This window comes from Myodes glareolus, chromosome X (assembly GCF_982192425.1).
Source record: "Myodes glareolus chromosome X, mMyoGla1.1, whole genome shotgun sequence".
Lineage (NCBI taxonomy): Eukaryota > Metazoa > Chordata > Mammalia > Rodentia > Cricetidae > Myodes > Myodes glareolus.
In genome coordinates, this window is record NC_142053.1 from 45,813,299 (window position 1) to 45,820,097 (window position 6,799).

The 6,799-nt window shown below is 43.3% G+C and overlaps 1 pseudogene; it reads right to left on the reverse strand.

Annotated features, from left to right (window-relative positions):
- Positions 1-1,471: 1,471 nt before the first annotated feature.
- On the reverse strand, positions 1,472-3,391 carry LOC148117277 (E3 ubiquitin-protein ligase RLIM pseudogene; annotated as a pseudogene).
- Between the last annotated feature and the right edge of the window lie 3,408 nt (positions 3,392-6,799).

Genomic DNA, 6,799 nt, shown 5'->3' on the forward strand with positions numbered 1-6,799 from the left:
CAGGCAAGACCACTGGAGTTATCACAATCTAGTCTAACCACTAAAAACAACTATAAAGTGCGTGTCCATAGATGTGATTCAGCCATCTCATCTTCAAATATGGACAAGACAACTAGAATTTGAATTTCAAATAACCCAACATGCCTCACTTTCAATAAAAAATAATATCTTAATTTATAAATAGGTCTTTTTAATGCGGGATGTTGGATCTGCTAGATACAGCAATAAAATATTGACACGTGTTCACTAGTACCTTACCTGATTAATCTCGAAAACAAACAAATCCGAGACTTTTCCAAAAGCACACCCATCTGTCCCAACTGAAATCCCTTCTTTGAATTTGGTTTTAGTCTCTTTACTCCACGGTCTGTTTTTGCGGAGCATATTGTAAAAACATCAATTGAACTTGTGCTAGGTGGTAGAGGTTTGTTTTTTTTAAACCAAAGACAGCTCTGCCAAATTTGTTGATCTTCTGCTTCATCTATTCAATTCGAATACTGGGTCAAGCTGCTGTGCCTGTCACTGTAGGAAACCAGTTCATGCCTATATCACTGTCATCATGAAAATGTTCCATTCTCCAGAACAGTGTACTTACCCTCTATCACTTCCTGCCTAAATGCAAGTTAAAATCCATGATTTCCATTGGGTTTTAGCGCAGTTTGATTCTACAAGGTCCTTTCTTTCCATGTCACAGTAGCTGTTCACAAATACATTAAATATAGATATGTTCTGCACTTGACAGCCACACACTTACAAAATCAGCTGCGTACTTTGGTGTGTTTGTTTTACTAGGGCGGCTCATAAAAGCAGTTCTCATTGCTAAGTTTGGTACATTACAATTTTGAGTGCGTTAATACAACAGTGCATTGGGAAAATACTGAGCCTCTACAAAATAACTTTACCTTTATAAACAAACTAATGTAATTTTCTTCACTCAAACAAGCGTAGACTTTTTAATATTTCCTCAAGATAAATATCTCAATGAAACTCTAAGTTCACTCTATTGTGTGCCGGAGTCATGGACTTAGGACAGTTAATACACTTAGAAGATGCTACCTGTTTAGTGTTATTTACACTGGTATGTCCATCATCCCCTAATCTGGGAGGTGAACAAACTATATTCAGAATGTGACTGAATTTGCGTCAATAACTGGGAACGGTATAGCTTTAATTAATCACTTACTAAACACATAATGGGACTTAGTCTTGAGTGGGAATTTTCTTCATACCCCTCTTATGGCCTGGGAAACTTAATAAGAGGTTAACATGATGAAGGAGCCCCTGCTAAGGCAGACCTTATGGTAACGAAGGGAAAATGACAAGTGTACATGGGTAAATTATCAGCAACAGGTTAGTACAGGTTAGGTACTGAAATCAAACACTGAAGGCGGAAAACGTCGCCTCTGAAATATTCTTTCTATCCTGAAAGAGAAACTAGAGAAAAGACACGATTCCCTCAGAAAGCAATGAGTCGATTCAGGTTGTGACTTTATATTTAAGCACCACTCAAAAACATGGACACAAAGCAAATGATTTCCCTTTGCCCGTCACTATGCCAGCTATACAGCTTCGAGAGTTCTGTTCTCATTACACAACCCTTTCTCTGTTCCCAGAAGATAAGACGGCCCTGCGACAAATGGGACAGGTGGTATTTTCTGATAACCAGCGGTCGATGCAGTGGGCGTGGTACTCATGGGAGCAAGGTAGCTTACGAATTTTGTTGCCTACCATATATTCCGTAATGCAAATAGTACATGTCTTCAGTGCGTCATTTTCACCAAAACTTCTCATTGCTAAGTTAGCAATCTGTTCTTTGGTGAGTCCTCTAGTTTGGTGGTTGTCATTAAAAGGGTAAAGTAGGGTTTCATACACCCCTGAGCTTCTTTGTGAACTTTCACGATTGGAACTGAAGCCGGGGTTGGAGCTGGAGCCAGCAGCAGAGCTGTTCCGACCAGAGCGCCCTCTTCCACTCGGTGGAAACTCACCAAAACCTGTCGTTCTCTGCCTTGATGGGGTTTGAAGAGGAACAGGTGCAGTTTCCCTTGATCCAGTATCGAAGAGTGTAAGAGTGGAAAACCTATTAGTATTCACATAGGTTCTCTCATCTGCAGGTTCAAAAAATGTTAAGGTGCGTATAAAACCTCCACGACCACTATCATAAAGGACCATGGTGTTTGGGGCCTGGGACCTTGACCGAGTTCTGCTAGCTACGCTATCTCTCTGGTGGTATTCTCCCTGCAGAACTCTTCTGACTTGAAGGTCTGTGGTTGGAGGTCTTTGACCAGATCCTGCCACTCCACCATTGGTACCCATGTCTGAAGAACTTGACCCTTGAGCGGCAGAATTTCTTGACCCAGAAGCTGCCAAAAGATCTCTACCTAGCAACTCAGGTCCAGTTATCTGCTGTCTCAAAGTCCCATGGCGAGAGGTTCTAGAACTTCCCTCGATCTCATTTACCAAAGGGTGCACAAAAGTATGAGATGAGACACTACAATGAGATCTTCGTGGAATTTCATTTGCTGTGTGCAGAAGAGACCTACTTCTTTCAGCTCGGGCTCTGGGTCTTCTCCCGTGTTCTGGTTTGTGGTTTCTTGCCCTGCTCCGACCTCTGGTGGATGGCACTTCTGTTAATGCTTCAGCAGAACTGCGTTCTGACCTAGGTGGTCTGGCAGATGATGTCTCAGATGCTGAATTTTCCATTGGCCTTTGGCTGCTGCTGTCCATGTTTTCTGCACTAAGATTTGTAGCAGACGGTTCATTTCCGTTCTCTGGGGTTTGTCTTCCATTATTACGGTTCACACGTGTCTCTAAACTGAATCTGAGATCACCACTGTGTGGATTAGTGTGGCCCACTGCGCTCCAGGACAGATTTCTTCTCTGACCACTTCCTGTTGTATTGCCAGTCTGTCGGACAGAGTTAGGACAATCAATTATGGAGTCACCATTGGACACGTCATCTGAAGAGTCTCCAGGTCTATTTTCATCTGAGCTCTGTGGCGGGGGCGGCCCCTCTTTAATTTGCTGTAGTCTTCTGAGCAACTCCTCCTCAGTACTTTGACCCGGGGTGCCTAGCAAATTGTTGTGTCTCATAAGTCGATAGTCTTCTCCGCTCAGATTATTTACAAATCGATAGAAAGCTTCTTTCCGATTCAATCGAATCAATTGCCTTCTGCGCTGTGCTGCAGATTGGTCATTTCTTTTATCACTAGAATCTGAGTTTTCCATCTTGATGAACAAGTGGAGGATTTCTGTCTGTTATGACATAGTACTGCAATCCAATAAACCGGACTTTCAGTTTTCTTCACTAGGCTTCGGTGGTTCGGCCAGGAGGGGACTGGCCTCAGCTGCTGCCTTGGCCGCCTGAGCTCTGCCGCGTGGCTGCCTCCTGCTCCCTAGCCCGCCTCCGAATGCCTGGGAGAGACCCGCCTCTAGCCCAGGAGCTCCGCCCATTCTGACACGTAGCTCAAGCAGCCATTATCTTCCATTGTTACCTAGCGGTGACAGAAATCGACTCAAGGTAAATTTTCTTAAAGTCACCCCAAATTACCTATTGAATGTAGTTCAGGTCCCCTTTCTCAGCTACTTAACGTGACTCAAGAAGTCCTACTTAGAAAACAGATGATTCAGCCAAAGCGTACCAGGTGGGCCTGGGGAAGAGTGACTGGTAGTCCTACTCGTAGGACACACCCACTCTTCTTGCAAGGCTGGCATCATGCTGGGGAATTTAGTGAGACACTGACTGCTTCGTGATAGGCTGGCATCACACAGGAAGTTCATTGTGTCATTCCCCAATGACAGTGGCTAGGTGCCATCATGAGAAGGAACCAAGAGTTGACCTTCTCTACTCTGGTGTCATGAGAACAAGGATTAAGTCATGGAGCCTGAAGACACCCGGCTACAGCCCTCGAGTGGGAGATAGCTGTAGGGACTATTACAGACAATGGGAAAGCAGATATGAACTTGCTGATTCATTCAGGTTGGCATCTGATTAGGGTGGTAAGGAAAAGGGTGGTTTTAGCCCAGCCCTCCATAAAGAACTGTTAGTGTCTCCCGAGGTCAGCAGGAAGTTTGACTTCTAGAGGGGCCTGCAGGCCATGCATTTCACTACCAGCAGGATGGAAAATGAAAACTCAGACCTGTTGGAGCGCTTCATTTCCACAACCCCCTTCCTCCCACAGTGCATTCACTGAGGGGTGTTATATGAAAACACAGAGGCTGAGCCTCCTGCTCAGATCTCAGTCCTCTGTTTCCTCCCCTTTCCCACTCTTCAAAGTGTTCAGGGGCCTCTCATCAACGTGGTAAGTAGGCAGAGCCCAGAAAATAATCTCTGGAGAAGGTGGAACATGGGAGCACCTGCTTAGCCATAAGGCTTGAAAAAGCAAAGTGTGTGTAGTAGATGCTGTTGCTATACAAAGAAGAGACGCTCCCAAAGAAGACGGACACGTTGAAGGCCTGACCCCTGGCCAGTCCAGGGTCAGCAGCAACATAAATGGTAGACAAGGAAAGAGAACTCTATTTAAGCACACCACTATTTACTCCTAGCAGACTACAGTGCTGGGAGACCCAGAAAGAAATCACACACAAATGTGGATGAAAAATCTGTTAACTGGAGGAATTGGTATGATGTGCTGAGTTTTTCTATGCCAGACTTAGTCCATCACTTCTGATTTCAGGACCCTTCAGCTCCTCACGATATAGACAGAATGCAGCCAGATTCTCTGAGAGGATATAAGACAAATGGCATCTAACCTAGTTCCCAGTAGAGTCCTTGTTCCCCCTTGGAACCTCATGAGCACAGACTTCACTGTCTATGTTTCTATTGGCATTTTGTTCTTCCCGTGTCCCACCCATTAAGCTTTAAGTACAGTGTTCAAGGACTTCTCTAGCCTGCAACTCGGAACTCTTCTACATTCCTCCATGTGTAAGTCCAAAGGCCTATGGCCTGCAAGGTCACGTTTATAACATTAATGATTCCAACCCTGGTACCAAGGTTCTGGATTTATTTCTTTTCTCATTATCCTGACAAAGTGCCAGATCAAAGTATCTTTAGAAGACAAGGGCAAATTTTGAGTCAGGCTTTGGAGCAGATACAGCCCATCATATTGGGATAGCATGGTAGTAACAGTGGCTCCAGCTCTTGTGGCAGGCTGTTGAGACAGCTCTTTACACTGTGCCAGTGGTGGCAAGGCAGGGAGTGATGATGCTCTGTTCTGTTTGATTTTTCCTTTTATCCTCTTTGCTCAGTCTGGGAGCCCAGCCCATTGACCAGTGCAGCAAACATTTCCGGGGTGTATTCCCTGAGAGTTGTCTCTCTAGAAATGTGCTACTCGACAGGCCCAAATCCAGCTATGGTGACAATAAAAATCAACCACAGAAACATAATGAAGACCGTGTAGGACAACCTTGTCACCAGCATTGTACTAAATGGGAGGAAATGGAAAGCATTTCATTTCTAATAAGAAGGTAAAATGTCTACTTTCTTCACTCTTACTCAATGCAGTGCTGAAATCTTAGTCAAAGCAATAAGACAAGAGACAGAAGCCAAAAGAAAACAGAAGTAGTCAACTTACCTCTCCGATACTGTACTTGAAAGATCCAAAGGAGTCTTAGATCTCATAAGCATTTTGGCACAGTAGCAGAATACCAAATAAACCTACAGAATAAGGTTGTTTTCTCTATATAAATACTGAGCTTACTGATAGAGTAATAAAACAAGTTCTTTAGCAATTTCAAAAATAAAAACACCTAGGGTACTGGACTAGAGAGATGGTCCACTGATAAGAGACCATGTTACTCTTCCAGAGAACTAGAGTTTGGGCAGCTTACAACTTCCTCCAACTCCAGCTCCCTGAGATCCAGTGCTATCTTCTGGCCGTTGAGGGGACTCACATACAAACACACATAATTATACAGAATTAGACAAAGAAAATAAGTCTAAAAATTAACTGCCTTGGAATAAACCCAATTTTTAAGCTAAAGGTTTGTTAAAGGCACCTGCAAGTATAATGCAGCTGGGCGGTGGTGGTACATGCCGTTATTCCCAACACTGGAGAGGGAGAAACAGGAAGATATCTTTGAGTTCGAGGCCAGCCTGGTCTAAAGAACGAGTTCCAGGATAGACTCCATAGCTACACAGAAAAACCCTGTCTTCAAAACTAAAAAGGAGGCACATTTAATAAAATCTTTATTATATTTTACACTTTTTCTTTGTGTATGTGTACATATTCAGTTCTTTCTTATGTGTATGTGTACACATTCACTTGCCACTGTGGGTGTGTGGAGGTGTGAGGACAACTTCCACCAAGTAGCTCCCAGGAATAGAGAGGAGCTTTTCAGACTTACTGGAATATGCCATTAACTACTAAGCCATCTCTCTAGCCCTACAAGTAAATATGTAAAACATCAGGCCTGCAGAGATGGCTTGGCACTTAAGAGTACTGACTGCTCGTCCAGAGGGTATGGCTTCAATTCTCAGCACCCACATGGCACCTCACAACTGTCCAGTTCCAGAGGATCTAACACCTTCACACCAAAGCACATAAAATAAATTTTAATAAATAATAAAAGATTTAAAACACCAAAGAATCAATTTGAAAAATGACTTTCTGATATGAATTAGAAAAATTACTATTGTGAAATGCTGATCTTACCAAAAGCAATTGGCAGATTCAGTGCAATCCCTATCAAAGTTAAAATGCTATTCTTCACAGAATTGCTAAAGAACTTACAAAATTCACAAGGAAACACAAAACATCACATGTGACCAAAGCTATCCTAAGCATGGCAATGCCCGATTTGT